The 27,266-nt window shown below is 44.6% G+C and overlaps 1 protein-coding gene across 4 annotated transcripts in view; it reads right to left on the bottom strand.

The window, feature by feature from the left end:
• HIVEP3 (HIVEP zinc finger 3) overlaps positions 1-25,780 on the bottom strand; it is a 414,712-nt gene extending 388,932 nt beyond the window's left edge. For 3 of the 4 annotated variants that reach the window (XM_048826161.2, XM_048826159.2, XM_048826162.2), the window contains exons 1-2: positions 25,393-25,780; positions 24,297-24,406 (exon numbers count right to left, since the gene is read on the bottom strand). The gene's annotated coding sequence lies outside the window, so the exon portion shown is untranslated. The remainder of the gene's footprint in view (positions 1-24,296; positions 24,407-25,392) is intronic. The other variant, XM_048826160.2, reaches the window with a different exon arrangement.
• Between the last annotated feature and the right edge of the window lie 1,486 nt (positions 25,781-27,266).

Below are 27,266 nucleotides of genomic sequence, written 5' to 3'. Positions count from 1 at the left end.
ATAGCAACTCAGGCAAGAAGCAAGTGACTTTTGAAAACTTCAGAACTATTTCGTGTCAGCACTGAGAGCCATCTCCTTGTACAATGCCCTCACACCAAAATGTGTGCCCAGAAAAAATTCTTTTGTTGTTAAAACTGGAAATGTGAAAGTCACAACTGGGCACTCTCTTAGGTTTTACACTAGTGCAGCTTTCTCTATAGGGTTCTGCAGCACTGATCAACTGGAAACAGAACGGCACCAACTGATAGCAAGCTCCTTTCACCTGCATTTTCTGGGAGCTGGAGTCAAGCAAAGGGGCTTCTTTTAGAAGCAGTTCATGTTACCAGGGGCCAAAACTGCCAGGTTATTCCTGAAGAGCATGATTTTAATTCACCGGGGAAGCCCATTTTTCTGCTCCCCTCCGCCTTCCTAGCAGGAGAAGCTTGCAGTGAATCTTTGAATCAATCGAATTGAATCTTTCATCAATCTGGGCTGTGTCAATGCATTCCTTCCCTCCCACTACCCATACAGTCTTCCCCCAGGTGTTTTCTCCTCCTGCCTGCAGAGTCCCTGATTTACTTTTACTTTCTTCCCTCACTCTATGCCTCCCAGCTCCCCCAAAACCTACCCCACCCTTGCACAGACCCCCGAGTCCACTCCCGTCCTGTTCTTATTGGCCTTGTTCTCTCTGAAACAAACCCACTGAAGACTGAACGCCACCATCCCCTGCATAGGCTCCATTTTCCAGTTCCTCGCTGCTTCCACAGAGCCCATCCTGACCCTGCCCACCCTCAGACTGGCCTTTCCTTCCCTCTGCAACCCCCAGCTACTTCACCTTTTGATGACAGAGAGTCACCTCAGCTCGAACTGAAACCAAGTCCAACCAACAGCCCTGGAGACACTTCATGTGGAGACGTTAATTTTCCGTTTCAGCATTCCATGTTGAAACAATGCTAAGAACGACTCTTATGTATTGATTAAGGATGGTGGAGGTTCAGCCTAGGGTTACCAACTTTCTAATGACAGAAATCCGACACCCCTGCCCCGACCCTTCTCTGAGCCCCCGCCCCTGCTTGCTCCATCCCCCCTCCCTTCATCGCTCGCTCTCCCCCACCCTCACTCGCTTTCACCGCGCTAGGGTAGGGAGTTGGGGTGAGGGAGGGGGGAGGGGAGAGAGGGCTCCGGCGGGGGGTGCGGACTCTGGGGTGGGGCCAGGGATGCGGGGTTTGGGGTGCGGGAGAGGGCTCCAGGCTGGGACAGAGGGTTGTGGTGCGGGGAGGGGGAGAAGTATGGGCTCTGGGCTGTGGGGTGGGCTCTGAGTGGGCCAGAAGTGAGGGGTGCAGGGTGAGAGAGAGGGCTCTGGGCTGGGGTAGCGGGGTGGGGTGTCGAGAGGATGAGGACTCTGACTGGGGGTGCGGGCTCGGGGGTGGGGCCGGGGATGAGGGGTTGAGAGTGCAGGAGGGGGCTCTGCGCTGGGGATGAGGGGTAAGGGATGCGGGCTCCAGCCTGGGGTGTGGGCTCTGGAGTGGGGTCAGAGATGACGGGTTTGGGGTGAAGGAGGCAGCTCCAGACTGAGGCAGAGTGTTGGAGTGTTCAAGGGGTGCGGGCTCCGGGAGGGAGCTCTAGGCTTAGGCAGGGGGTTGAGGTATGGGTGGGTGCAGGGTGCCGGCAGCACTTACTGTGGCTCCCAGGAATCAGCCGCCAGGTCCCTGCAGCCCCAAGGCACAAGGGCAGCCAGGGAGGGTCCATGCGCTAGTGCCCTCGTGCCCACAGGCACTGCCCCCACAGTTCCCATTGGTCGTGGTTCCCGGCCACCGGGAGTTGCACAGCTGGCACTAGGGGCGGGGGCAGCGCGCAGAGCCTCCTGGTCGCCCATGTGCCTAGGAGCCACAAGGACCTGGCACCCACTTCCATGAGCCATGTGGAGCTAGGGCAGGCAGGCAGCCTGCCTTAGCCCTGGGGCCCAGCTGTGCCGCCAACTGGACTTTTAACGGCCTGGTCGGCAGTGCTGACAGGAGCCAACAGGGTCCCTTTTTGACCAGGCGTTCCAGTCGAAAACCAGATGCCTGGCAACCCTAGTTCAGTAGCAACATAGTGATTAAAAAGGGTAAAGCCACCATGTCCAAGCAATGCTGTTCAGACCACACCAAAGGCACTGCTTTGCTACTGCATAGCAGAGCCAATGACTGGTGCTTTGAGATCTTCACTTAAAGGATCTACCATGTACAGAACTACAGGGTATAGATACCTCCCTACACACACACACACACACACAATTTACTCATTATTGGCACAGGAGTTTCATATAGGAGGGGCTTGGTGGGGGTGAGGTGTTTTTACTCTTGAGAGACCTTCATTAAATGACGGAGAATGAAACTGCTACATCAGACAGGTTTCAAGGTCTCCGTGTACCAGACATAGTCTGACTCAGGGGTGAGAGAACCAAGAACAAGAAGATTTCTGACCCATTAAGAATCCGTAACTCTTTTCTACTGGGGCTTTTAGACATAACAGCAAAGGGGGAAAACAGCAAAACACTTCAACACCCATTCATGCTCAAAGTTGCATCTGCTCTATCCTTGAAAGAGCAAAGAGCAAGAAACCAGAACACCCCCCGCTGCTGCTGCTGCTGCACAATTGTCAGCGATCCTGTGCCAAGGAAATGCCTGGAGCAGTGGTGCTGACTGTCACACCCAGCGGGTGCTGTTTGTGGGCAGAGCCCGTGAAGCAGTTTCTGAGACACAGAAAGGAGGTGGGGGAAGGAGAGAGAAGGAAAAAGAGAGACAAGAAAGAAAAAACATTTGCTGCACTGGAAAATGAAACTTACTAGACGTGAGTCTGACCACACCTTTGACAGAACCCCTCTCTATTACTGGTGGGCACCTGTATTTTTATCTTGTGGTTTTCTGTTTTTGCAGACACATTCCAGCAGGGAAACAGAGACAATACACACCATTGAGCAGAACAGTTTATTTTAAGGGATATAACATTTTCCTATGAGGATGCTTTATTTGCATCTGCTGCAGGAAGCAGTAAAATGGCAGGTGTGTTTCCATGTAACCGGAAGACAGAAAGCAAAGTGAACAATGCAAAGCAAATTCTTTTGTCTTGCAAATTTCTGCTCACTGCACTGGAAAAGAAAAAAAAGAAAAAGAAAGAAAGAAAGGGGTTTTCCCCAGGCCTGTTTTCTACCTAATTAGTCCTGCAGATGCTCACAATGCCAGGAAGGAGATTCATGCCCACTGGCATGAGAAGGTAACAGACACAGTCTGCAGGCTGAGCTATTGCTCCACATTTGTGTGCATGTAAAATTTCTAATTACTACCATGGCATGCTATATCTTGGAGGAAATATGTGTTGTTCCAGAAATACACTTTAGCAAAGTGCCTTTTTTTTTTTTTTTGAGGCCCAGTTCAGAGCTCACAGCCTTGAAAATTTGGAGGACAGACTAAGTATTTGCCCAAAAAAACTGATCCAAAGAGGATTCAGAATAGAATTTGTTTAACCTGCACCAACATCTTTAGCACACTGGAAACTTGTCAATTTGTCTTTCATCCCTCCATCTTCCCAATATTTTATCTGAATGATCACTATATCCACAGCCACAAAATTGTGAACTCCTAAATCAAATAAGAGCATAGAAACAAAGAACCTGCTTTTTCACTGCCTTGTACCTTATGTAATTACCGACAACTGTGCAGTGTTTAAAATACTCTAATTCTAATTTAGCAGGGCTTATACCTATTTTGCTTTCATGTTGCATGGGTGTCAATGACAACACATGGTGCAACACACTGGAGAACTAGGTTCAAAGTCTTCACCTTGCAAGGAGACAGCAAGTTCTACTAAGCATTTAAAAAGAAAATACTTTTTCACAAAATGCATAATTACCCTGTACGTAATCACTGCAACAAGATCAAACTGAATCCGATAGTTTAACAGGATTCAGAAGCAGATTAGACATTAATATGAATACAGTAAAAGCAATACCCACCATTACTTGTCATAGGATAAAAACACCAATAAAGGACAAAAAGCAATCACTAGCTTCTTGGCATTGAAACAACTCCTTCTGTGGCAGAAAAATTCCCCAAAAATTTTTTAGGAGAAAATGGCTATTTTGTCAAATGGAAATATCTGCTGGAATATACAAAGTTTTTCAGGTTTATGTTGAAAAACCGAAAACCCAACCATTTTTTAAAAAAATTTGTTTTTTGGCAACTGAAAACTGAAATGTTTCAGTGAGTCAAGCAAAAACATTTGATTCTACCAAAAATTTTTAATCAATTAGATTAATTTTTTTTGCAGAAATAATGATTTTTTTTAAAAAAATTACTTGTTTTCAGTTTTACGATGAAAACTAAAAGCTTTTTGTTTGCATGAAAAATTTTCATGGAAAAAAATGTTTTTAAACCAACTCTACCCCCATGTGCAACTAATTCCATAACTGTCCACTATGGGCTTTCTTGCAACTTTCTGTTAAGCTTTCCATGCTGCCGACTGTCATAGGATACTGAGCTAGATTAGCTAGTCTTATCTGGTAGAGCACTTCCTACATTCCTTTTCTGATGTGACAAGTCACTTCAGGTTATTTTTTATACCCATCTATATAATTTATCAACACAGTATCTGAGCAGTTACACCTGCTTCCAATTGACCCAACCAGACTGCTCCTGATTGGCTAAGAATTGCACACATCTTATTATTTTTGTTACCTTGTCATTCCCACCACAGACTGCCTGTCTCATCCACCTGCTATCCTTTAGACTGTAAGCTTTTTGGGGTAGGGGCTGTCATAGTGACTAGAAGAATGGGGCCCCAATCTCACTGGTTTTTAGGTGCTACTGCAACATAAATATTAAGTAAATAATAATTTCCGTACCATTCAGAAAGGTGTAAAATTCTACCCAACCTTTGAAAACATCAGAGAATATAATGCACTGCTTCTTACCTAATGAAATCATAGATACCAATGCCAGAAGAGAACAATGTGCCTCACGTCCTAGTTTGTCCTCCTGTATAACCCAGGCCAGACAACTTTTTCAAAATAATTCCTAGAGCAGATCTTTTAGAAAAAACATCCACTCTTGATTTAGATATTGTCATTGATGCAGAACCCAGCATGACTCTTGCTAAATTGTTCCAATGGTTAACTACTCTCACTATTAAAAAATGTATGCCTTATTTCCCATCTGAATTTGTCTAGCTTCAACTTCCAGTCACTGGATTGAGTTAGACCTTTCTCTGCTAGATTGAAGAGTCCATTATTAAATATTTGTTCCCCTTGTAGAAACGTATAGAGCGTGATCAAGTCACCCCTTAACCTTCTCTTTGTTAAGCTAAATAGATTGAACTATTTGAGTCTAGCACTACAAGGCATCTGACCCCTTCCAGCCAAATGCTCCCCAGAGGGACAATACGTCAACACCAAAAGGCTTTGGAGACCATTTTTGATCCACAGAACATGAAAGCAGCAATCACAAAATCCAAACAACACTGAACTTACAGGTCAGCATCTCTCTCAACACCCACTAATAGCAACTATTCACAGGATTCACATTCCACAAACAAAAGGGAAAGGATGTCTTATAATAACTGCGTCTTTTAAGTACTGTATACATATGTGCTTCAGCTTTCTGCCTGGAACTAACCAACCACAAGGGGTCTCCCACTGATAAACAAGAATAGTGAGGCTTTAGCATGAATATTCTAGGCTCAGTTCATAGACAAATCAAAGGCTACAGGGCTGCCTCTCAATGTACCTACAATTCATCTCCACAAAGCACACTGGACATTGAAAATACAAGCTACACAAAACCGTTTTCTTTACAGCAGAGATCATACTGTTGAGCTTTATCATCATAAGTATCCCTTATGAGGGAGATCCCCAAAGGAGGAAGTCACCCAGCTGAGATGGCCATTTCATACTCAGACTTACTCATTTACTTATATGATAACAAAACATTTATGAAAGATAAAAAATACTACATGCATTTACGCGAAGGGACAGGTGAAACATAGCGCAGCACACCATTCAATTTGCCTATTGGAGGAGAAATAAAGGGTGCAGCTCCTTATATCTTGTATTACTGGCCAAATAACGTCATATTGCCCTGCGTAGTGCAGTCATGGAATGAAGGATTGTATGTACATTCCTAGGGAAAGCGCTCAAAGACAGAGGCTGGAGAAGGGCAAATGATTTCGACAGTGCCAATGAAGGGAGAATGCGATTTTATTTCAAGTGAAATAAGTGGTACAGTCCACCAGTGCAGCACTCTGCTGCGTGAGAGCACAGAGTTCAGATAGGATCCACCATAGGAACTGAAAGTAACAGCAAACAGCACAAAAGCCTGGTTATTTGTCTTGCAAGGTCTGAACTCTTCCACTCGGTTCTAGTCCAGCTCCTGTGTGCTCTGTGCACATCTAGCAAGAGGCAGGGTGGGGGTGTTGTTAAGAAACTGAACTGGGACTCAGGAGATGAAAGTTAAATTCCCAGCTCAGCCACAGACTCGCCGTGTGCTCACTTCACCTCTCCATGCCCCAGTTCTCCATCTTCCACTCTGATGGCTGCTTTTCATCCAGTGACAGGGAATTTTGGCGGGTAGGAACTTCTACGAGACACCCCCACCTCAAAAACCATGAAAAGATTGGATGTGCTATTTCACTGGTGAATATATCCAAGGCAGTTCTCTCTCTCCTTTAACCCATTAAAAAACAAAAGAACTCTGCCCAATTTGCAGCTGAGTGTCAGGTGTTTCCCTTAGGATTTCCGCACTGCACATTGACAGCACCAAGATACCTTTCTACTGCCAACAGGAACCCTGACTGTTATCACCGATACTGCTTTGCCCTGGCGCTCGGAAGGAAATCACAGCGGGGGCTGCAACAAGTGCAAGTGACTGCGCCCAGTTCTAGAGACGTGTGTCTGGAGCGGCGGGTGGCTCTGCTTAGCTGTGCAGCATTTGACTGGACCACTCGAGAGAAGCTGCTTAAAGGCATTCCAGAAACTACTAGATGACGCTGCACTTATGGCACACACACACACAGTCTAAGTGACAGAAAAAATCTCAGCTAGGGCAGGTCACCGTTCTCGCTGTTTGCTGTGAAAGCTCAGCTCCAGCTGTACACAGCTGGGGTAGTTACAGAGGTCTTTCCCAACGCTGTTGGTGGAGCTATTGTTGCTGGCAACCTGTGCTACCTCTCGCCTATTTCTCTCTACGTACTGAGTTCTGTTACCAGCACCATTTCACCAGGGCAGAACTCAACCCAAGGCCGTGGACCACTGAACAGGACTTGCCCTAGTATTGGTGCCAACACCAGTGAACCGTCCAGCTGGGCTTTCTGCAGTGCGTGTGGGTCATGTTGTTCCCCTAGACCAGAGCCCATGGTTCATGTAAATCCTCTCTGGCCCAGAGAGCACAGATCAAAGTCAGCTCTTGAATGGAGATCTCCCAAGTCATTGTGTAGCTTGCTGCTGCTGTGGCGACAGACCAACCACACGGAGAGCAAAGCAGGCTTAACAAGAGGAGTCAGACTTTCTCCAGGAAGCTCCAAGCATTTTGTGAGATGGTAAGGTCCAGAAAAGTAACAGGGATCAAATGAGTGAAATGCAGAACCAACAAACAGCAGCAGTGTTCAGAGCCATTTCATGTGAAAAATACAATGTCCCTGGAATGGCTCAGATTGTGTAATGCCTGGACTGTGCAATTGATGAACACTGAAGCAAACCACAGAAGGAGGATGCAACCATTTATGTTCCCCATGCCCAAACCCTGAGCATGTTACTGGTCCCGTTGAAATCAAAGGCAAAACTTCCACTGACCTCAGTAGGAAAGGATCGGACCCACTATTACTGACATTAAAAAAATAAAAGTTATTTATTGGTCCTTGTTTCTGTATAATCTTCCTTCTTGTCTCATCCTGCCTATACCAGTGGCAAACAGCTGAAGGTTCAGAGGAAGGTGAAGGTCTAATGCACCTGGCCAGCAATGCCCTCCTGTATACAAACCGGCGGGGGAAAATTCCTGCCTGGTCTTTGCAGCAACCAATTTATGCCCCAAAACACAAGATTTGAGTGTGCCCATCGTTGCATGTTTAACTATAAATATTGGGCCCAATCTTAACCCCACTGAATTCAATGGGATCAGGACCAGGCTTATTACTGCAGATAAAATTAATCAGGTCCAGTTTTAAGTGGAGCCACAGCATTTGATTCTGCCCTCCTGCAGCAGCAAATCCCACACATTGGTTCTGTGCTGTGGGAAGTATTTTCTTTCACTGATTCTAAATGGACCACCCATTAATTTCTCTGAGTGACTGCTCTGTTCCAGTATTATGGGACAGCCTAAAAAGGAGGGATTGAGCAGTTTCCCTTTACACCCTTCATAATCCTAATACTCTCTAACTCTTCCCCGTCCAGATTAAATATTTGTGTGGGGGGGAAGGGGGGCTGACATAACATGTAAATCGAGTGAGACATCGACCCACTCTCTCCCTGGAGCTATCAGCTGCAACCCACATTTTGTCCTTATTTCCAAACGCTTGAGCAGTGTTCTCTAGAACAACTGTTATTAGTTGTTCCCATTGATTCCCTTAGCATTTGCTTCACACATTAACCTGCCTACAGAAACCTCTTCTCAATCTCTTACCTGCCCAACCCTTCCATAAATTTGTGGCCATTTTTTCTAGTGTTCGTTTCTGGCCCAGTAACTTAGGGAAATGATTTCGTTCTGTTTATTTGCTTCAGAATTTAACACCACCTGAAGAAGGTCCCCACTTAGTCTCCTTTTTTTGCAAAGACAAATGGACATGATTTCATATGCTGAAGTGTCTGTACCAGTCATAAATTACCCCAATTATAAAAAATTATAAAATTTCCTTTTATATAGAAAAGAAGCCATAGTCTATGCTGTGGCATATGTTTTAACTTTGTACATGATGGTCATAGAGCTGATTCTAGCAATACTCACATGATCTGGAGCTGGTGCCAGCATTGCCACCTGCCCCTATTTTTCAGAAGCGTCTCAATTTTGTTGGAGCAAAACCCTGTCTACCTACCCTGCACAGTCCCACTCCCATCGGCACAAAGTGTGGAAACAGGCCACATGGCTCTGAAACAGAAGTACATTAAGGATGGAAGACAGTTTTCATGTGAGCTAGTGTTCTGGCTGGATGCGACCCTACGCAAAGCCCTCAGCCACAGTAATCTGTATGGCTGAGGGAGGGAAGGGAAACAGGTGCAAAGATGTCACTAGCCTCAGTAAAGAGGCTTATGCACACAAATGTTTGGCCCATGCTCCCGGACACCTAGCTACCCACTCCAGAACACCCCCTTACAGCTCGTGTCACAGAGGGCCCACAAAGCAACATATCCCCAAGTTTTCACATCAAGTGGAGGAGCCAGAGTTGATAATGGAAACCATCTGCCTTTATGTTCCCCTGTGGTACACAGATTTTCCGACAGGTGCCAAAATAGAGCATCCTGCCAGAATATGACCCTTTGGTTTATACACTTGCTTTACATCTATGCAGTACATACTTATCTATACATAAGTGCCTAGACACACTCAACACCTAGCGTTTTCTAAGTATTGTGGAAGAAATGCCAAATTGCTGACTAAATCTCAGATCAAACAGGGCTAAAGAGTCTTAGCAAACAGCTGAGAGCTGGGAATTCTTCTGCTAATCCTTACACAAATCTACTAATGTTACAGCTAGTCTACACTGCCGCAACAGCGCTTTAACATGGCTTGCGTGGTCACGGCTCTAAAAAACCCACCTCCACGAGGGGCGTAGCTACCAGCACAGCTCCCAGCACTGCTGCCCTGTCTACACGGGCGCTTTACAGCACTGTAACTTGCTGTGCTCGGGGGGGTGCTGCACCCCTGAGCGAGAAAGTTGCAGCCCTGTAAAGCGCCAGTGTAGACAAGCCCTTACAGTACCTCTGTTGCTACCAATGCTTCACTTATCCCTTTTAGCAACTGGCCTATGCACCAACTTCACATAACTGAAGAAAAGAGAGATACCATCGTCTACTGCACAGGGCCCTCTCATGCAGCTAAACTAGTCTCGGCTCCCATTTTCCCTCTCCCCTTACTGGGCCCCCAGTATGTATCAGTCCTCAGCGGAGGCATGGGATGATAAGTGAGTGCTTGAGCACCACTGCTTTACCAGGGGACATGAAGGACCGGGGGCAGCTTTACTGCATATTTCATAAATAATGTACATGTTCTGCAGGCTCTTTTTCAGAGCTCAGGCATGTGGGAGATGCTGCTGAGGCAGAAACTGGACACCTATGGTGACCCCTAGTGAAGTATATGCATGTGTCTATGTGTATGTGTGTGTCCACCTGCCTATCAACTAACCAGAGTGTACTTTGTGTGGCTACGGAAATCCCAGACGAGGATTAGATTTTACTGAGGATGGTTTCAGGATGTTTGTGTTCTCATTCTATGTTTGTGACATTTGTTGACAGGGGAGTTGCGCAGTGAAGGAGGGGTCACTTTAGGGGGGCAAAGCTGAGACCAGCCAGGCACTGCTTTGGCTGCTTCATTCTTCCCTTGAACAAGGCGTTGGAGGCCTGGCAGTGCCCAGACAGCTCTTAGGCCTGCATGCTGCCAGCTGGATAGGTAAGAGAGCCAGGGCTCCAAGCTGTCACTATAGAGAGAGCAGGATCATTCTGGGATTCCACGGGGAGGACCAACTGCGCCAGGGCAGCTGCTGGACCACTGCAGCAGTGTCGACGGACACAGTGGCTAGCCTAGCTCAATGCCCAGCCTCAATCCAGATGGTGGTAGGATGGCTCTGGACTGCTGGTAATGATTTCATATGGGGATGCATGGTGAGCAACAGGCATGCTAGGAGGTCCAAACAGTGATTAGGTATGCACTTTTCGCTTGTGCAGACAAGGCCATATAGTCAGTAGCAGCAAAGATCCACTGCCTTACAATGCTTATTGAAGAGTATCATAAGCAGTGATACATCCTGGTCTAACACTTTATAGATAGTTTTTATTTTTCCAGTCAAAATGGAAATAACCGGTTTTAAAATGGTGATGCGGTTCTCTGCCCTGGCTCCGGGATTTACCCAGCTGCAATGTCTTTACACTGCTAGAGAAGTTACTACTGACCTCCTTGGACCAGACATTCTAAGGAGGAGGGGTAATTTTTTTACTATGAACTAGATGCCTGCATCTATAGCCTATAGTCCAAGAACTCCACCTATGACTGAATCTATAGCACTGTGCAATCCCAGAGTGCTTCTGGACACTCATGGCATTCCTTCTGTGTAGACTGTTTGTTTCTAAACAGACAAGCTTTTTATTCAAAAAAAATCAGTCACATTCATTAACAGAAATATAGGCAAATTGTGAAAAGACAAATGCCTACATTTTAATGCAAAATACTGTCAATGAAAATCACTTCCCCCTCAACATATCTGCCAAGACCTGAGTTCAGGGGCTTCTGTTCTCCCAGCAGATGATTTGCCAGCTATTAAAACAGCATTTAGGCTTTCTATTATGTTTTACGTATTTTTGATACTATCTACAACTGCAAAAGAATTCAGGCTTTAGCATATTGAAACAAAAACAGTTCCCTTCACACAAATACTCGGATGCTATTTTCTGGTTAATAAATACACTGCGTTAATTTATTAAGTGAATAAAATCTGGGAGCCTGGGACTCATGAGCTGCTGTGCTATGGCTAAAATAGCTTAACTGCTGATTCCCTGCCCTGGAGACCAAAGCTCAGATTGCGTACATCTACTCGGGTGTGCAAACTGCAACCCAGCATCTGAGGGCTGGACATGGGAGAAGTGGCATTGGCCCCTGTAGGTAAGAAGGTAAGAATGGAAAATTTCCCTGACTGTTGCTTTTACTGGTACTGTAGTTTTAGGGCTGGCATATCCAGCGACCTTCGGTGGAAAAGGTGCAGGGGCTGTTGCCACTTCATGGTTTTCAACTGGGGGGAAAAGACAAAAGTGTCACAATAACCAGTGGGTTATTTCCAGTTGTCACTGGAAGGAATGAGAGGATAATTAGGCCCTATGTTAGCACAATGATAAGGCTGCAGAGATAGCACTCAAAATTAAGAAAATGTAAACATTAATGTTAGCCACATAGCATGAAATCATTCTTCCTTGTACCAACATATGAAATGTACGACCATATGAAAGAGTGTTTAATTACATGGTTTAAATAATATGGATGGGATTTTCAAAGGCATATAAGGGGTGAGGCACTGACAATTTAATTGGCACTTAACTCCCTTTGGATCCTTTCAAATCCTATCCAAAATGTACTCTCATTCATTGTACTACTGCATCACATGCACATAGGTGTCTACAATAACTGTGATCACATGCAGTAATTAGAGACTATCAGAACACAAAGGCATAACAGGAGGCAGAGTTAAGGTTGTGTGTTCATCCTTAATTTTTATATTTCCTTATTCCTGAGTGATTAAATATCCAACTTTAGAAAACCAGAATTATGGAAATGGGGTCTCTTCTAACAGGCATCAGATGGAAAAGGCCAACTAGTGTTGATCAGGTCACTGGGAAGCCACACACCAGTAGACTTATCATGCACCAGTCAACCAAAGCTGAGACTGACCAAATCCTCATACTAAAGCTTTAGATCTGTTTAAGGTATTTAGATTGTCTTAAGTCCTTATATTGGCACAACCTGTTTAAAATGATCTAAGACTTAAGATTGGTTTAAGCTGCTTATGCAGCTTTAAGGCTTTAGAAAGGTTTAAACTGCTAGGAACATTCCCCAAAAAAGCAAATCGGGGAAATTGCAGGGAGTCTGGGGATGCTCCTGCCACCTTAAGGATATTTTTTTAATTGTGCACTTGCAAGTGTATATGAGTGTACAGGTATATAAAAGTGTATTTTGCTTGCAATACTAAAAGATAAAGTCAACCTTTGGTCAAGTGGGACATGCTAAGTCTACAAATACTCAGCTTGCTAATGACTTCAACTGGCATCAGTTGGCCTTTCATGATTGGTCTCTCTCGCTATCCATGGGTTTTAAAGAACCTGGGAAATTAAATGTAAAAACTATGTTAATGCCAAACTGTGGCTGCATAGTTGAGCAAACAAAATAAATGTGACAGCTTTGCAGCCCTTCTAACTAGGTGCCAATGGCAGCGACAAGGGCTGGGCTCAATCTGTCGTGGGGTCCTTTTCTAAAATAAATAAAATTAAGCTTGGGCCCCCCACCCAGAGCCATTCTGCTACTTCTAGATCTGAGAAATCAAAATAGAACCTGTTGGGTCACCTTAATTATACCTGAGTGGGGTTTAAGTGGATGGGGATTGTGTGTATATGTTCACTGCAAGAAAAATATGTGTTCTTAACTTGGGTTGGGCTGGGAAGTCAGCTGTGCACCACCATCATTCCAGTCTGGCTCTGCTGCAAAGCTAACTCTGATCTACTACCACAGTAGTGCTTAGCCTAGCCTGGTCCAATCTAGTCTAATCCCATTCTGTCTCACTCCATACATGGTTCAGAATCTCCGGGTAGGGAATCCAGAGCAAAACATAACCTTTGGTAAGAATCCCCACTCCCCAGCCCCTGGTCTCTACAACAGAGCCCTCTACCCCTCTTCTTTATGAACCTGAACCTCATTCCCAAACCAGAGACCACTACCTGAAAGTAAGGGTGACATCTACTCCAGGCCACACCTCCTACAATTCTTATGCCCTCTTGTGGGTACGGTTACAGTAACAGTTATCATTTATACAGTCAGAACAGACAAATCCCAACAAAACACACTATGTAGAACTATAAAAACAACAAGGAGTCCGGTGGCACCTTAAAGACTAACAGATTTATCTGGGCATAAGCTTTCGTGGGCTAGAACCCACTTCATCGGATGCAGAACTACGGGTAAGCAACATTGTAATTCATGGAAAAGAGGCTGGTGCAAGCTGGTTTTCCCCCTTTTCCCCTATAGAGGGAGCAGAGTGTTCCACCCTTCTAAGCCTTCTAGCTCTGGGGTTTATAGTTACATTTGAACATCCAGTCTTATTTCATCTATTTGCATATATGCACTAAAATACAGAGCCATGCTCTGCTCACTTTTACACAAACATAAATCCAGACTATTCCCCATCCCCCTATAAGCCATGATCATGTAATTAAAGGCTGTTTACATGATCATGGCTTATTTTAGGGCATGTCTACACTGCCCCCTTTGGGGGAGTGAATAGCAGTGCACACCAAAGTGCATGTGCATGCTGTGGGTGCAAATGTAAAGGTTCCCAGTTTGCACTAATGTAATCCTCTTCAAACAGGATTACAACAGTGTAAACTAGGAACCTTTAAGTTTGTATCTGCAGTGTCCACATGGGGGAGTTACATTGCAGCACTTTGGTGTGCACTCCTGTTCCCACCCCTGGAAGACAGGCCCTTAGCTACATATGTACCAAAGGCTGTAGAAAACACCATATTGTATGTTAAATGAGAAATAACAGATACACAAGGGGAAGAATTAAGGTTACATGCTAAACTTTTGCATTGCTTAACTGTGCAAACTTAACACTGCATTAACACAGACTTACTTTGTTTGAATTTGTATTATGTTATTGTCTGGTACCAGATTGAGGACGAGAGTATTCAGTCCTGGAAAGTGAAAGAGGCTTTTTGATAACCAACTTTTTCCCCTCACCCCATTTCTGTAAATCAGGAGTATGCTTCATTAGCAACAGCTCATGTACATGAACAGCATTCACAATGGCAAATGCTGAGCAAACCACAAATGATCATGAAGGAACACACATCCATATAAATGGCTGTGGAGTGAGTATTAGAAGTAGGGGTACCTATAGATACCTATTGTATACACCTATCCAAGGAAAGACTTACACTCCATCCAAAGATCCATCCATTATGTTTTCTTCATTAAGGGGCAGGAGAGAGAAAAACTGCTGTGGCAATCATTCACATTCATAAGAATGTGTGGCACCCCGAAAAAATGTATGGAATTCCTATCAATATCAAGTAATAATACTTTCCACTGATGCATTGCTTTGCACTTGTCGATCAAAATGTATTTTCCAAACAATAATTACTTAAGACTTGCAAAACCTCTGTTAGATAGGTACCATTATACTCTGAGACACAGACATGTGAAGCGTCTAGTGTTTAGTTACAAAGCAAGTCAGTCACAGGGCTGTGAATAGAACCCAAAAGTTCTGACCTGACCACTAGAAACTTTCCCTCCGATAATGGAAGTTCCACCTGCAGATCTCCGGCAGCATGAGTCTTGTGTGCAGTTACTGCTGTTTTTTCATGCAGCTTTTCTGTTACATAACATAGCAATGAAAATTCAAAATGCACAGATCACTGAGCTTTTCTGCAGCTTTGTCATGACATGCTTCACCCTTATGTTAATAAACTTGCAAACCATTCCAACTAAATTAGGTACTTTGGGGATTTAGTTATTTTCCTAGTGTTCCCACTAAAAGTTTGTTTTCTAGCACACTTCTGAGTTATGTCGTCATTCATAATGTATTTGCATTTGCAATATTGGTCAACCTGAAGGAACGTTGACCAGTGCCAGTTGCCATGGGCTGTTACAAATCAGAACACAGAAATGCAAATTCTGTGAATGAGGGGTGAAATAAATGGTGACTCAAATCAGCCAGCGACACCTCCACTGGAATGGTCACTTAAACAATCAGGCATACACAAGTTCTTACAACTCCACATACTTCATGTACTGGTTAAAAACAACACACACACCCTTACAACTAAACGCACTACCACTTCTGAACCATTTAATAATGCCAGATATTGGAACTGGTGCAAAAGTCTGTGAGCCAAAGCCATCAGCTGTATGATAAAGTTCAAAAGTGCACTTCCCTCCAGCTACCAGACGGTTCCAAACATTTTTCTTCCCTACAGACTGAAAGTCCAATAAGTGAAAGCTAATTGCCTCTGTATAATTTTCTAAACGACACATACCTTCCATTATTATCATCTAGTATTTGTATTATGTAGCGCCGAGATGCTCCAATCAAAACCAGGGCCTTACTGTGCTAGACACTGCAAACATATATAGTGACAGACAATTCCTGCCCTCTAAAGCTAACAATCTAACTGCACAAGACAGACGAGGGGTGGGACAAAAAATGTATTATTATCCCCTTTTATTTACAGAAAACTGATGCAGAGATTAAGTAACTTCCCAAGGTCAATCAGATTGTCAGTGGCAGCCAGGAATTGAATCTAGATCTGTCCCAGACTGGTAAGCACAATACCATAATCCTTCCACCTTTTCAGACTACATTTTTGTTTTCCAAACGATAATAACAGTAATACAATAATCATATTCCTATGTAGGAGTGTAAGCTCCCCAGGGCTGGGGCAATGTGTTTTCCTTGTCTGTAAGCCCCGGGGGCTGTTGAAATAATCAGAATACCAGCATCTGCAGAGTGTATCTCAGTATTTTCTCCAGGGATGATAAATTGTGGTAATCACTGAAAGAAGACGTTATTCTATGTATTATTACATGTAATGCAATGAATCTACTGGAAAACATGTGTAATTCCAGTCCAGCTAACGTAATAGTCCTTCCAAAACTGTGACTAGTAGTTAATGGGTTTGGAGAGCACAGATGACTTTCAATGGGACTTCAGCTCCGAAGTCACTTAGGTGCTTTGGAAAACTCAGTCCTTACGATTTTGGGTACCTAACAAAAAGACAGTTGGGCCTGTGCCACAAACATCAAGATCCGAATCTAACCATCCCCAGAATTCAGGGGTGTTGATAGGTTTCGCATTGGACTCATCGTGGAAAAATAAAACCCAATAACCATATTACATAGTTGTGCAGGTTTGCCCTCATATAGTGACAGGGCTACACTTTTAATTCATTCTTGACACATCTTCCACAAACCTGGGACTCCCAACTCTGCTGGCCATATATCTATGCACCCTGTAGGCAATGTGCGATCTCCAGGAAGCAGTCTGCTTTCATAGATTAACACATCCTTTTCATCACTGTCAAAGCTATTCCGAAGTTTATGACTCTCCAATCTGTCCAATGAGACAGCCTCATTGATCCAACTGTTAAATTTCTCATATAAAACCTCCACTCTGTCTCTTGGTGGGATTAGGACATACCTCCATCAGAGACATCAGAATACGAAGCCACTCTAATGGCCTTCCTCCAAATTTGCCTTGAGCACAAAGCACTTCCTCCCTTCACCTGACACCATCTGGCCAGGTATCAGGCTCATTATTCCCATAAGTAATATAAAGAAATTACGTTGTAACAGATTATAATATATTTGACTAAAACTGTGATTAATTACAATTAAGGTGGTAGTGGTCCATGCCTTTTGGAGCTGTCCCTGCTCTGTAGGAATGTGATTTGAATTAGCAATCATATTGTTTATTCATCTCTAGCAACAGATGCTTGGCAGACTGAAATCAACATTTTTTTTTTAAAAAATACAGTAAGAAAACTGTTTAAGCTGTTTTTGGGTTGCAGGCCATTAAAATTCACCTGATTATGGAGCCACTGAATAGCAACCTGAACCATTTTTGCACAAACTTTCCCATAACATTCACTTTCAGGTGTACACCAAGACTGGAAAAAGACAGACTGAAAATTTCAGGAAGTTACAAGCAAATGAATATAGGGGAATAGAATGGAAACACACCTGCAACCTGAACCATAGTGGTTACTAATGTTCCCCCTACAGTGAGATACATGTGGCCTTTTTACCATTGTGAGAAGTCAGGAAGGGGGCGAATCTGTATACAGACTGAGAAGTGAGGAATTGGTGTCTATTGACTCACTAAGGCCAGAAGGCACCAGCAGACCGTCTAGTCTGACCTCCTGTATATCACAGGCCACCAACACCACTCAGCACCTGCACACTGAACCCAACAACCCAAATGAGATCAAAGTATCACAGCTGACAGGAGACTAGACCATTATGTGTCACAGGCAGAGAAGAGGAGGGACTGAGGTGCAACAGGCCTGAGGCCCCTGCAATGACAGGGAAATGATTAAGGGAGATATACCCAGATAATCCTGTCACATGACATTGCAGAGGAAGGCCAAAAATACAAAACAAAACAAAAAAAGAGCCCAAGGTCCCTGCTAACCTGACCTGGGGGGAAATTCCTTCTCAACCAATCAAATGGAGACAAGTTAGACTCTGAGCATGTGAGCAAGAACCAACCAGCCAAAAGAGATAGAATACTCAGTGCTACCTTAGAGCCCTTGCCCACCTCAACCAACGCCCCATCTCCCGCCATGGACAGCCCTGATACATGAGAGGAAGCAGGATGGAAACAAAAAACCTAGAACACACTGCTGGAGGGGTGTGTGGGGGGGAATCCCTTCCTGACCCCTGCAGGTGGCTGACTGAAACCCTGAAGTGTGACCATAATGAGTAAGTGACTTGGAAAATGGCCTGTGGATAGGCAGGGATTTGTAACCCATATTGCACAGGTGTGTGAGCCAGGGTGGGAGAGGTAGGAGGGTTTTGGATCTATTGGTTGAGGCAGTGAAGGGATGTGTTTGCAGAGTTAATGTTGTCTCTGGAACACTCACTGTGATATTTTATACATGATAATTTTTTAAGAGATTGTCTGAACTGTGAGGACATTTGACTATTTATCAACCTTCCCTAAACTATTTCCAGACCTATAAAAGAGGATTCTTTTAACAGTAACATTCCTTGGCATACATAGCGTATGTTTCAACTCTACCGGTAACTTGTAACCTGTTAAGAAGGTAAAGACATTTTTTGTTTGTTAACATAAATAAATGTGGAAGGCTTTTGTCTGAGATTATATCTATGTTATTATGGGTGGAGCACGTTTGATTAATTTAGGGATGACTATTATTTTTCATGGACATCACTGTGAAATCAAGAATCACGCATTTGCTTAGACTGGTGGTCCCCAACCTGTGGTCTGTGAAGCACCAGTACATCAGGGAGTCCTTCCTGGTGGATCATGGGGTGCTTGCTCTTCCTTTTTGTTTCCACTTGCTAAACATCTTTAACAGATACATTAACCACTTCCGAAATACCTCTCTTCCATATAAGCAGTTGCCATAGTTTCCACACAGATGTTATGAGATCATAAATGGGAGTGGAAGTATCCAAGAGACAATCTATCTACTAAATATTGGTCCATGCCATGAAAATATTTGGGAGCCCAAGAGTTAGGCAATCTGATTGGTGAACATTATTCCAGCTCTCAGTAATATAAATTACTTAAGACGTGAACAACAGAATGATTCAGTCATGAGCCAGGTTTTCTCTTATGTATGTAACCATAAGGATTATTTATAAAATAACACATTCCTCCAAGTATTTTTTGATGGCTGCTAGTGACCGGTGAATGCTCAGTCATGAAGTAAATAAATAGAAAGCCTGGAGTCTACAGCAGTTGGAACTCCTCATTTCTGTTCTCAACTCTGCCAGCAACTCGTACTGAGATCTTGGCCAAGTCATTTCCCCATCTTCCTCGTTTTCCACAGAGTAAGAAGAGAGAGTCCTAAATGTTAACAAAAATCCATATCACCTCTTCCTCCCACAGCAGTTACACAATGAGCCCAAAGGGGAGCCAATACATGGGTTAAGCAGTTGGTACCTCTCTACCCTCAGCACAGATATTTTGAGTCTTTCAAAAATTCAGGTGAAGATGTTGGGGCCTATCAATTCTGACATCTCCATGGGAGTACGATTAGTAATCTTTAAACATGGTTAAGCAGCACATTGACCTTTGTCTGAATCTCACTTTGCTACCAACAAACTAGAGGCAACACTGACTAGGCCACCAAAGAAAGGAATACATTAGGGCTTAAGATTCCTTTCTAATTATTTGTATTACCGTAGCACCTAGGAGCCACAGTCACAGACCAGGGCCCCATTGTGCTAGGCAAACACTGAAGAATAAGAGAGTCCCTGCCCAGTCCTTGGGACATCCATGCTAATGGGTGACACACATGCTTCTCAGTCATACCACCTGTAGGTGCTTAGTTGTTGTGTTGAGCCAGCCAGATGTTTTTAGCCTCAAATCAGCATAGACTTGTTTTCATTTCCACTATACAGAGGAAAGTGACTTGCTCCCAGCTGGTTCATTTACAAATGACAGTTTTGGGTCAGTGTTGTATTACTATTGTCCTGACCCTGTGTCACGGAAGAACAGACTCAGTGCTCTGGAACTGCTCTGAATGAAGTTCAGACAGGACCCTCTTGTAGTGTGACACCCCTGAGGGCACACTCTCACTAGGGCAAGCATCCTTGGTTTCAGCACCTCCTGGGTCTGACCTCGGAGCATTCAGCACCCTGTTTCATGCCGTGAGCTCCCCACAGTAAGTCCACCTGAACAGGACACCTGGCGAAGTCTTATGTGCCCCCAAAGGGGCCACGCACCCCAACTTCTAGTCAGCAATGACTCTTAGTCAGCACTGTAGAACAGACGGGTTTATTCGTTGTCTGGAACACAATGTAGAACAGATCTCGTTAGCTCAGAAAGCAGGAAGTTACAGCAAAGTCCATCTTGGGGAGACCCAGAGCCCTGGGATGTGTCCCCCCCCTGAGCCCCAAACCAAGAGACTGACCAGCTTCCAGCTGCCCCCCCTCAGTCACGCCCAGTTGCCACTCCTCTGTCCTTTGTCTGTTTCTTGGACAAACCGGTCACCTGGCCTCCAACTCTCTCACAGTTCTCCAACTCCTCTGGCTGGCTCTTGCAGAGGAGGGGTTCCAGCATCACGTGCCAGGATGCAGAATGTTTGGCCATTGTCTGGGCCCAGGGAGCTAGACAGCAGTCACACCTGCCCTCTAGGGGTCTCTGCAAAATCACACACCCTTGTCACACCACCAACACACAGGGGAAACTGAGGCCCACACAGAGTACTCAGACAAAACATTAAGAAAATTCTCACTTCGTCACACCCTGTTCCATTCCTCACCAGCTTCACATCATGAATGAAGAGAGCTAAGACTCATAGTAATCACTGAACCAACTGAAATCTAGGTGCAAATCCTGAACTAAGCAAATTAAATACAGGATGAGGAGAAGGCAAAGCACTCTCTAAACCAGAGCTTTTCAAACTGGATTCACCATGTTTGCCACATCCACAAAGTGTCTGGATTTTACTTAGAAAATTTCTTACATTTACATAAATTTTTTTTAACAGGACAACCATACTTCTTTCCAAAAATCAAAAAAGGTATCAGGATATTTGAGAACCACTGGTCTTAACTACGGCTAAGTACAAAAATTACCATACACCACATTAGCCCAGTGTGGTGTATTCAGAGGCATTCAAGGGGTCTCAGGTATCTCTTTTCAAAGGCCTTGATTTCCACACCCAGTAATGACCATCTGCCCAGAACGGTCTCTGCTTTCCAAGGCATCAGTTTAGACTATCAGGCTGGTCCAAGTCACATTTCAGAATTTTCAACATCTTGTAAACCACTATTCTATACACTTATCTCTCAGTGTGTGGGTGTACACATCTACATTAATAGCTGTTTTACAAACACGACAACCAAAAGGACCAGTAGTCTCCTATGAGATTGTGGTGCTACTCTGTGACCCAGCTTCTAAAGGTGTTCAGAATGATAAACTCTACTCCTATCTTCCCCTTTCCATCCCCAGGAGTTGGAGAATAACAATAATCTCATTTATGGAGGGCCATAAATTCCCACAAAATCCTGAAGTACTTTAGAAACTATATACAGTATTGTACAAGAGTTACTGCATATACCATTTGAATGCAGACACCTCTGGGGTGGAATACGATAGCTATTTAGAAGCACGCAGCAATCCCACATAACCATTCACAACAGGAAGTAAAGTTAATTACATCCAAATGAAACTACAGGGGGAATTTTGGGAGGGACAATGAAGTTACCCCAACTGGAATTTGGCCAGAACACTCAGGTTTCCCTATTCTTGAAAAAAAAAGCCATGGAATCTTTAATGACCACAGAGAGATGAGGCCCTTGATGTTAATATCCTGTCAGCAGCACATCACCCCCTGACACCATGATGGAACAATGGTTCTAAAGTGACTCAGTAGGAAGAGCAGCTCCTAGTGAGTCACCAAGACCACTTTCCTGCAGCTCCTAGAGTTTTCTTTGGAGGTTTCTCATCCAAATACTGTATCTCAACCATCCTGCCAACCCCTGCTAGTCTGAATTTACTGAAGCCCAAAGACTGGAAATGAACAGGGTCTCTCACATGGTAGCGCTTCACATGACAAGCTGTGCAAACAAGCTGGCTACAACAAAATAAATAAATAAACCCACTTCGTTTGCTTCCAGCCAAGAGGATTCCTGCCCCCTTAAGTGGAAACAAAATCTTGAAAAGAATCTATTAAATAGCAGCGCTACAGCTTCGGTTCACTGACGGTCGTGCTCCTAGAGTAAAACCAGAGACAGACTCTTATCTCTGCAGAAACAATGCCCCATAACTAAGTGATCTGAGGTGTATTGGTCTGCTATGGGGGTATGCCAGAGTTGTTAAAGTACAGGTTACATTTTCTCCACGCAGTATGGACTTGGATGGTGACAAGTTCACATTAGGATAGAGTTGCCATTTCAGGAAAGGACAGGAAGGGGAGGGACGGGAGAGGGAGAGAGAGGTGCACACACACATTGCAGAAGCAATCCTCGGAATCTCCAGGGGCCGACTAGCCAAAGAGTCAGCAGCTGCACAGGTAAAGGACTGGCGGAAGAGTACTTAATGACAGTTCAGACACGTGGTAAATGACTCAGAGGAAGAAACTGGGCTTGTAGGAATAGTCTCAGATCAACACAGTCACTGAGCCAACAATTTGTTTTAATCATACTGCATGCACATTATTCACCCATGTCTATGAATTCCTAATTAAAGTAATTAGTTGGGGGAGATATATCCACAACAATTGTTTTTAGGGGACTCACTAGGGTGTTCCTATGAAACACCATGTGTCATGCGCTGAACGCTCTTGGCTTTTACAATTAATCAATGGCAAACTTCTTGCAGACCATTTCCTGAATACCTGGTTCAAAATGAATGGCCATTTCTACAATAGGCAGCTATTCTCTATCACACAGAACAAAATCCCGACTGTTCACAAAACTCCCTAAAGACATCAAGTTCTAGCCCCAGATTCCCAGGCTAAGAGCTAACTTTTGCCCTCAGAGGTTCATGGCACTGAAGTCAACAGGAGATCATACATAAGATGAGGGCAGAATCTGGCCCCAAAAGAGCCCTCTGCAGTCGCTGCTGCAATTCCAGTCTTGCAGTTCTGTGAAACACAGCCGAAAACTGAGTGCATGAACCAGACACGCAGCCAGGTACTGCATGAGGTTGCTGTACAGCATCTGCAGAACAATGTCAGAATAGCCCGCCAAAATCTAAGAAGGCTCATAGAAAAGGGCAAACCTATGAAGATAAGAAAATCCTAACACTGACTGTATCCAAATATTATCTGGCAGGGTATAAGGAGAACTGCCGGTGACCAGGCTTTGTGTAGGAGAGAGGACATTCAAATTCAATTATGGTCAGGGATTTGCCTGTGAAAACGAGGGATGGGTCAATCTCCCTTTTTTTACATCAGATGGCACATCAATGAGTAGCTCTGAGTATTCACCAGAGACAGAGTACGAATACCAGACATGACAACAGAACGGGGCCTTTTCATACCAACTTAACATAGCCGTGAGAGGTGGCACAACGCTGGTTCTAGCAGGATGAGGCTTCCCAGAGAGCAACATGCTCATTTTTCCTGAATGCAATGGTCAGGACCTCTGCTAGGGGTAAATGCCCCAAACAGCAGTATGTCAATCTTATTCTTAGCCGGCCAACAAGGCATTTTACTTCTACCCACATTGGCCTCCTCTGTTCCACGAGCAAAATATGGCTACACTGGGAGAAAATGAAGTTGCTGTCAATCGACGATGAATTCAGGCGACAGCCAAAGCTAATTAAAAAAGAGCAAACAGCAGTGTGGATGTCTCAGCGTGGCACAGATAGGGTTACACTCTCGATGTATGCTGATTGACACAGCTAAGGTTACTTCAGGCTCACAGCTCTCACCCATCACGCCATGCAGAGCAGTGAGCTCAGCCCACCCAGGGAACACACAGACTCACACACACAGACACAGCACACAGCAGCACAGCCCAACCGGCTGTCTCAACAGCAACCTGACACCTTTCGTAAGGAAAGCGCAGGCAAAATGGAATCTCGCTGTGCTGTTCTCCAACTGCAGCAATAGTCAAAAACACTACACCACCCCACACGCATACGCAGACACACGCAGAATGCAAAACCCCAGTGCCTACCTTCGCTGTCTGACGGCAGGCAGATTCTGTACTTGTTTGGCTTGGTGATTGTGCCCTTCTTTATGAAGTGTTCTGATCAACCAATGCTATTTGCGTTCTTTCATTAGCACCTGTTTCAAGCAAGGAAGGGAAAAGCTCATTATGAGATCAGCTTCCTTTTAAAATAAAAATAAGATTAGTAGATTGACTGTGCCAAATAATAACAATGGCAATGATAAAACATGTATATTAAAGCCCCAAACTAGGCAGTTTAATAATGGGAGATCCTGCAGGTTGTGAGCATGCTCCAGCCGGAACAAATCCTTTCTCTGTTATTCCTCTGAATAAAAATAAACCATGGTCAAGAAACCCAAACGGAAGCGTCCTCCTAGAATCCCTGCTGCTGAAAAATCTGTAATAAATTCAGCCTGAAGATGCAGAATCTAATCAGCAGCTGTTTTCTGGATCCACAGCCAGCCAAAGCCTCTCTTGTCTTTTCCCACTATGAGTCTAGGCCTTTTTGAAAAGGGTTTTAACCTTTTAAAGATACAGTACACCAATTATCACTTCAGGAGAGCTGTCACTCAGTGCTCAAAAAACCCTGTCCACACAACCCAAGAAGAGAGAACAGCCATTGTTTGGGCTAATGATCTTTCTGAATAAATGTTGTTATTATCATCACAGACTTTAAGAATGTAATTTTTGCCTTGGGTAATAAAAATAAACTGATAAACTTGCCATTCAGCTGCTGAATAGTCACAACAAAACTAAACAGCGGTCAGTTACAAGACACACTGAATTCTCAATATACAGCCTCTCATTACTGATATTATTTTTACTGCTATTGAATCTTTGGACCAAATAGTTACTGAAGCAGCTACTCTCCCCACTTGCTATGACAGGGTTAAGTATAGGCAGAGAACAGCCCCTGTCAAGTACTTACCATCACAACTAAGGACGAGGGCTCAAAGTTTTAAATGGGCCGTTTCGGGCATGAAATACAGCATTCTTCCAAAATACTCTGACCAAAACAAAACAATAAATGAACAGACCCAACCCTCCACTAATACACAATTTTACTGGCTCGGACCATCCCATCCCTGGTTCGCTTCCATACCTCGTTTTCAAAGGAAGAAGACGAAGCGCCAGCTAAACCTCTCCGGAGCACATTTCCTGGTTCTTTTTAGCAAAAAAGAAACCCCCAGAACCAACCCAGCCCCCGGATCTCAGCGTGTGAACGGAGCTGATGCGCCCCGCGTACTTCTAGGGAAACAATCGCTGCCATCCATTGCAGACACACATGCCCCGTGCATTCATCCAGCCGCTACACGCTTCTCCCCTGCTGACATGCATCATCCAGCCCACCTGAGGGGCAGTAGGAGCAGCATCCTCGGCGGCTGGGGAAGAAACGCCTCTCCCCGGGGCGCTCTCATTTAGCACCCACCACGCTTCTGTTAACGGTATAGTCCTGGATCTGCAAAGCCTGTCGGACAAACCATTGCAATCAAGCGGTACTCCCCCCCCCCCCTTCCAACTTTCTCTTCCTCCCTCCCCCTTCCACGGCTCTTCAGCAGAAAATTATCATATTTCATGTGTCGTTGCTCCGGCGCGCTGCCTGCTCTCGCCAATTGGCTGGGCACTTGCAGCCGGAAATGTCAACAGGGCTGGCTCCGCAGAGCGCAGGCTCGCCGCGGCCAGAGGCTGGGCTCGCTCCTTTGCTGCCCGGCCGGGGAGCGGGACCCGCTGGCCCCGGGGGGACGCGGCGGCGGCGGCGGCGGCACCTTCCATCGCACGAGCCCTTGAAAACGAACCCGAAGGGAGGGAGCCTCCAGCCAAAGGAGAGGCGGGGGGTTCCCTGGCTCCCAGGCTCTCCTCGGAAGCAAGCGGCTGCCGCAAGAGGAGGAGCGGCACTGTGGCTCGCCGTTCTTCCAGGGGGTTAGGAGGCGAGGCCAGAGACCTTCCCCTTCCATTTCAAGAGCTGCGCAAGGGTCAGAGCATTTCGAAGCGCAGGCTGCTTTGGAGACACTTCTGCTTCCACCGCCAACACACTGCAGAGCTTGTCCTCCAGCCCCCTCCTTTATTATCGGCAGGGCTTTTCTGTGTGGAAATGGGAATCTTTGCAGTTCCTCGTCCCCCCGACCTGAAGTCATAACAGAGCTGGGCAAATAGTTAACAATTAATAATTTATATGTTTAATTAAAATCACTTTAACTCACAAACACATCAGAACGTGTTCTAATTAATCCATTCTCTGAAATTATTTAATTTCTTCTGCAGATAATGCCTGACCTGTAATATTTTTCCAGGTTCTTAACTAGACAGTTTACCTAAACTAACCACCATAGCAAAAACTGTTGAATTTTACAATCAGATATACAATTCAAAAATTGTTTGGGGCAAATACCCAAGTTTAAAATTCACTTTTAGTAAGTGAGTCTGGGTCTAGGCATTTATGCTGCACTCATGACCATGGTATTTGAGAGCTTTACAGAATTATATGGCTCCCCATATTTCCCCCCAAAAGTGGTGATATTCATAGTCATTTTTGTGTTTACGAAGTGTGAGTGCTGAAAGTTCAGATTAAACAAACCAACAAATACAGTAACACTGAAATTTGATGTTTTCCCCCACAATTTTCTCAGATCTAAGATACCATCCTCTGATCGTGGCATTAGGAACTAGTTGAAAATCGGATATCATTAACAGTGGCCTGTTAATAATACTTTGCACTTAACTTATGTAGGCCGTTTCACATGAGGTGTGTAAACATTATCATAATCATTTTACACATGGGAAAACTGAGAGCCAGGGTCATTAAGTGGCTTGCCTGTGTCAAACAGCATGCATGCACCTGAGCTAGGAAGAAAGCCTGGACTTCTGCCTCCACTAGACCGTTCTGCCTCCCATCAAGTGAGATATACACTTGGGAGACAGAATGATGGAAAATCAGAGGCAGATGAACTCTTAAGGACACAGTTATCCTCTTTGCAT

The sequence above is a fragment of the Caretta caretta genome, chromosome 19, assembly GCF_965140235.1.
Source record: "Caretta caretta isolate rCarCar2 chromosome 19, rCarCar1.hap1, whole genome shotgun sequence".
Taxonomy (NCBI): Eukaryota; Metazoa; Chordata; order Testudines; family Cheloniidae; genus Caretta; species Caretta caretta.
Note: the sequence above shows the minus strand (reverse complement) of the source record. Positions and strands in the feature narration are given on the sequence as shown.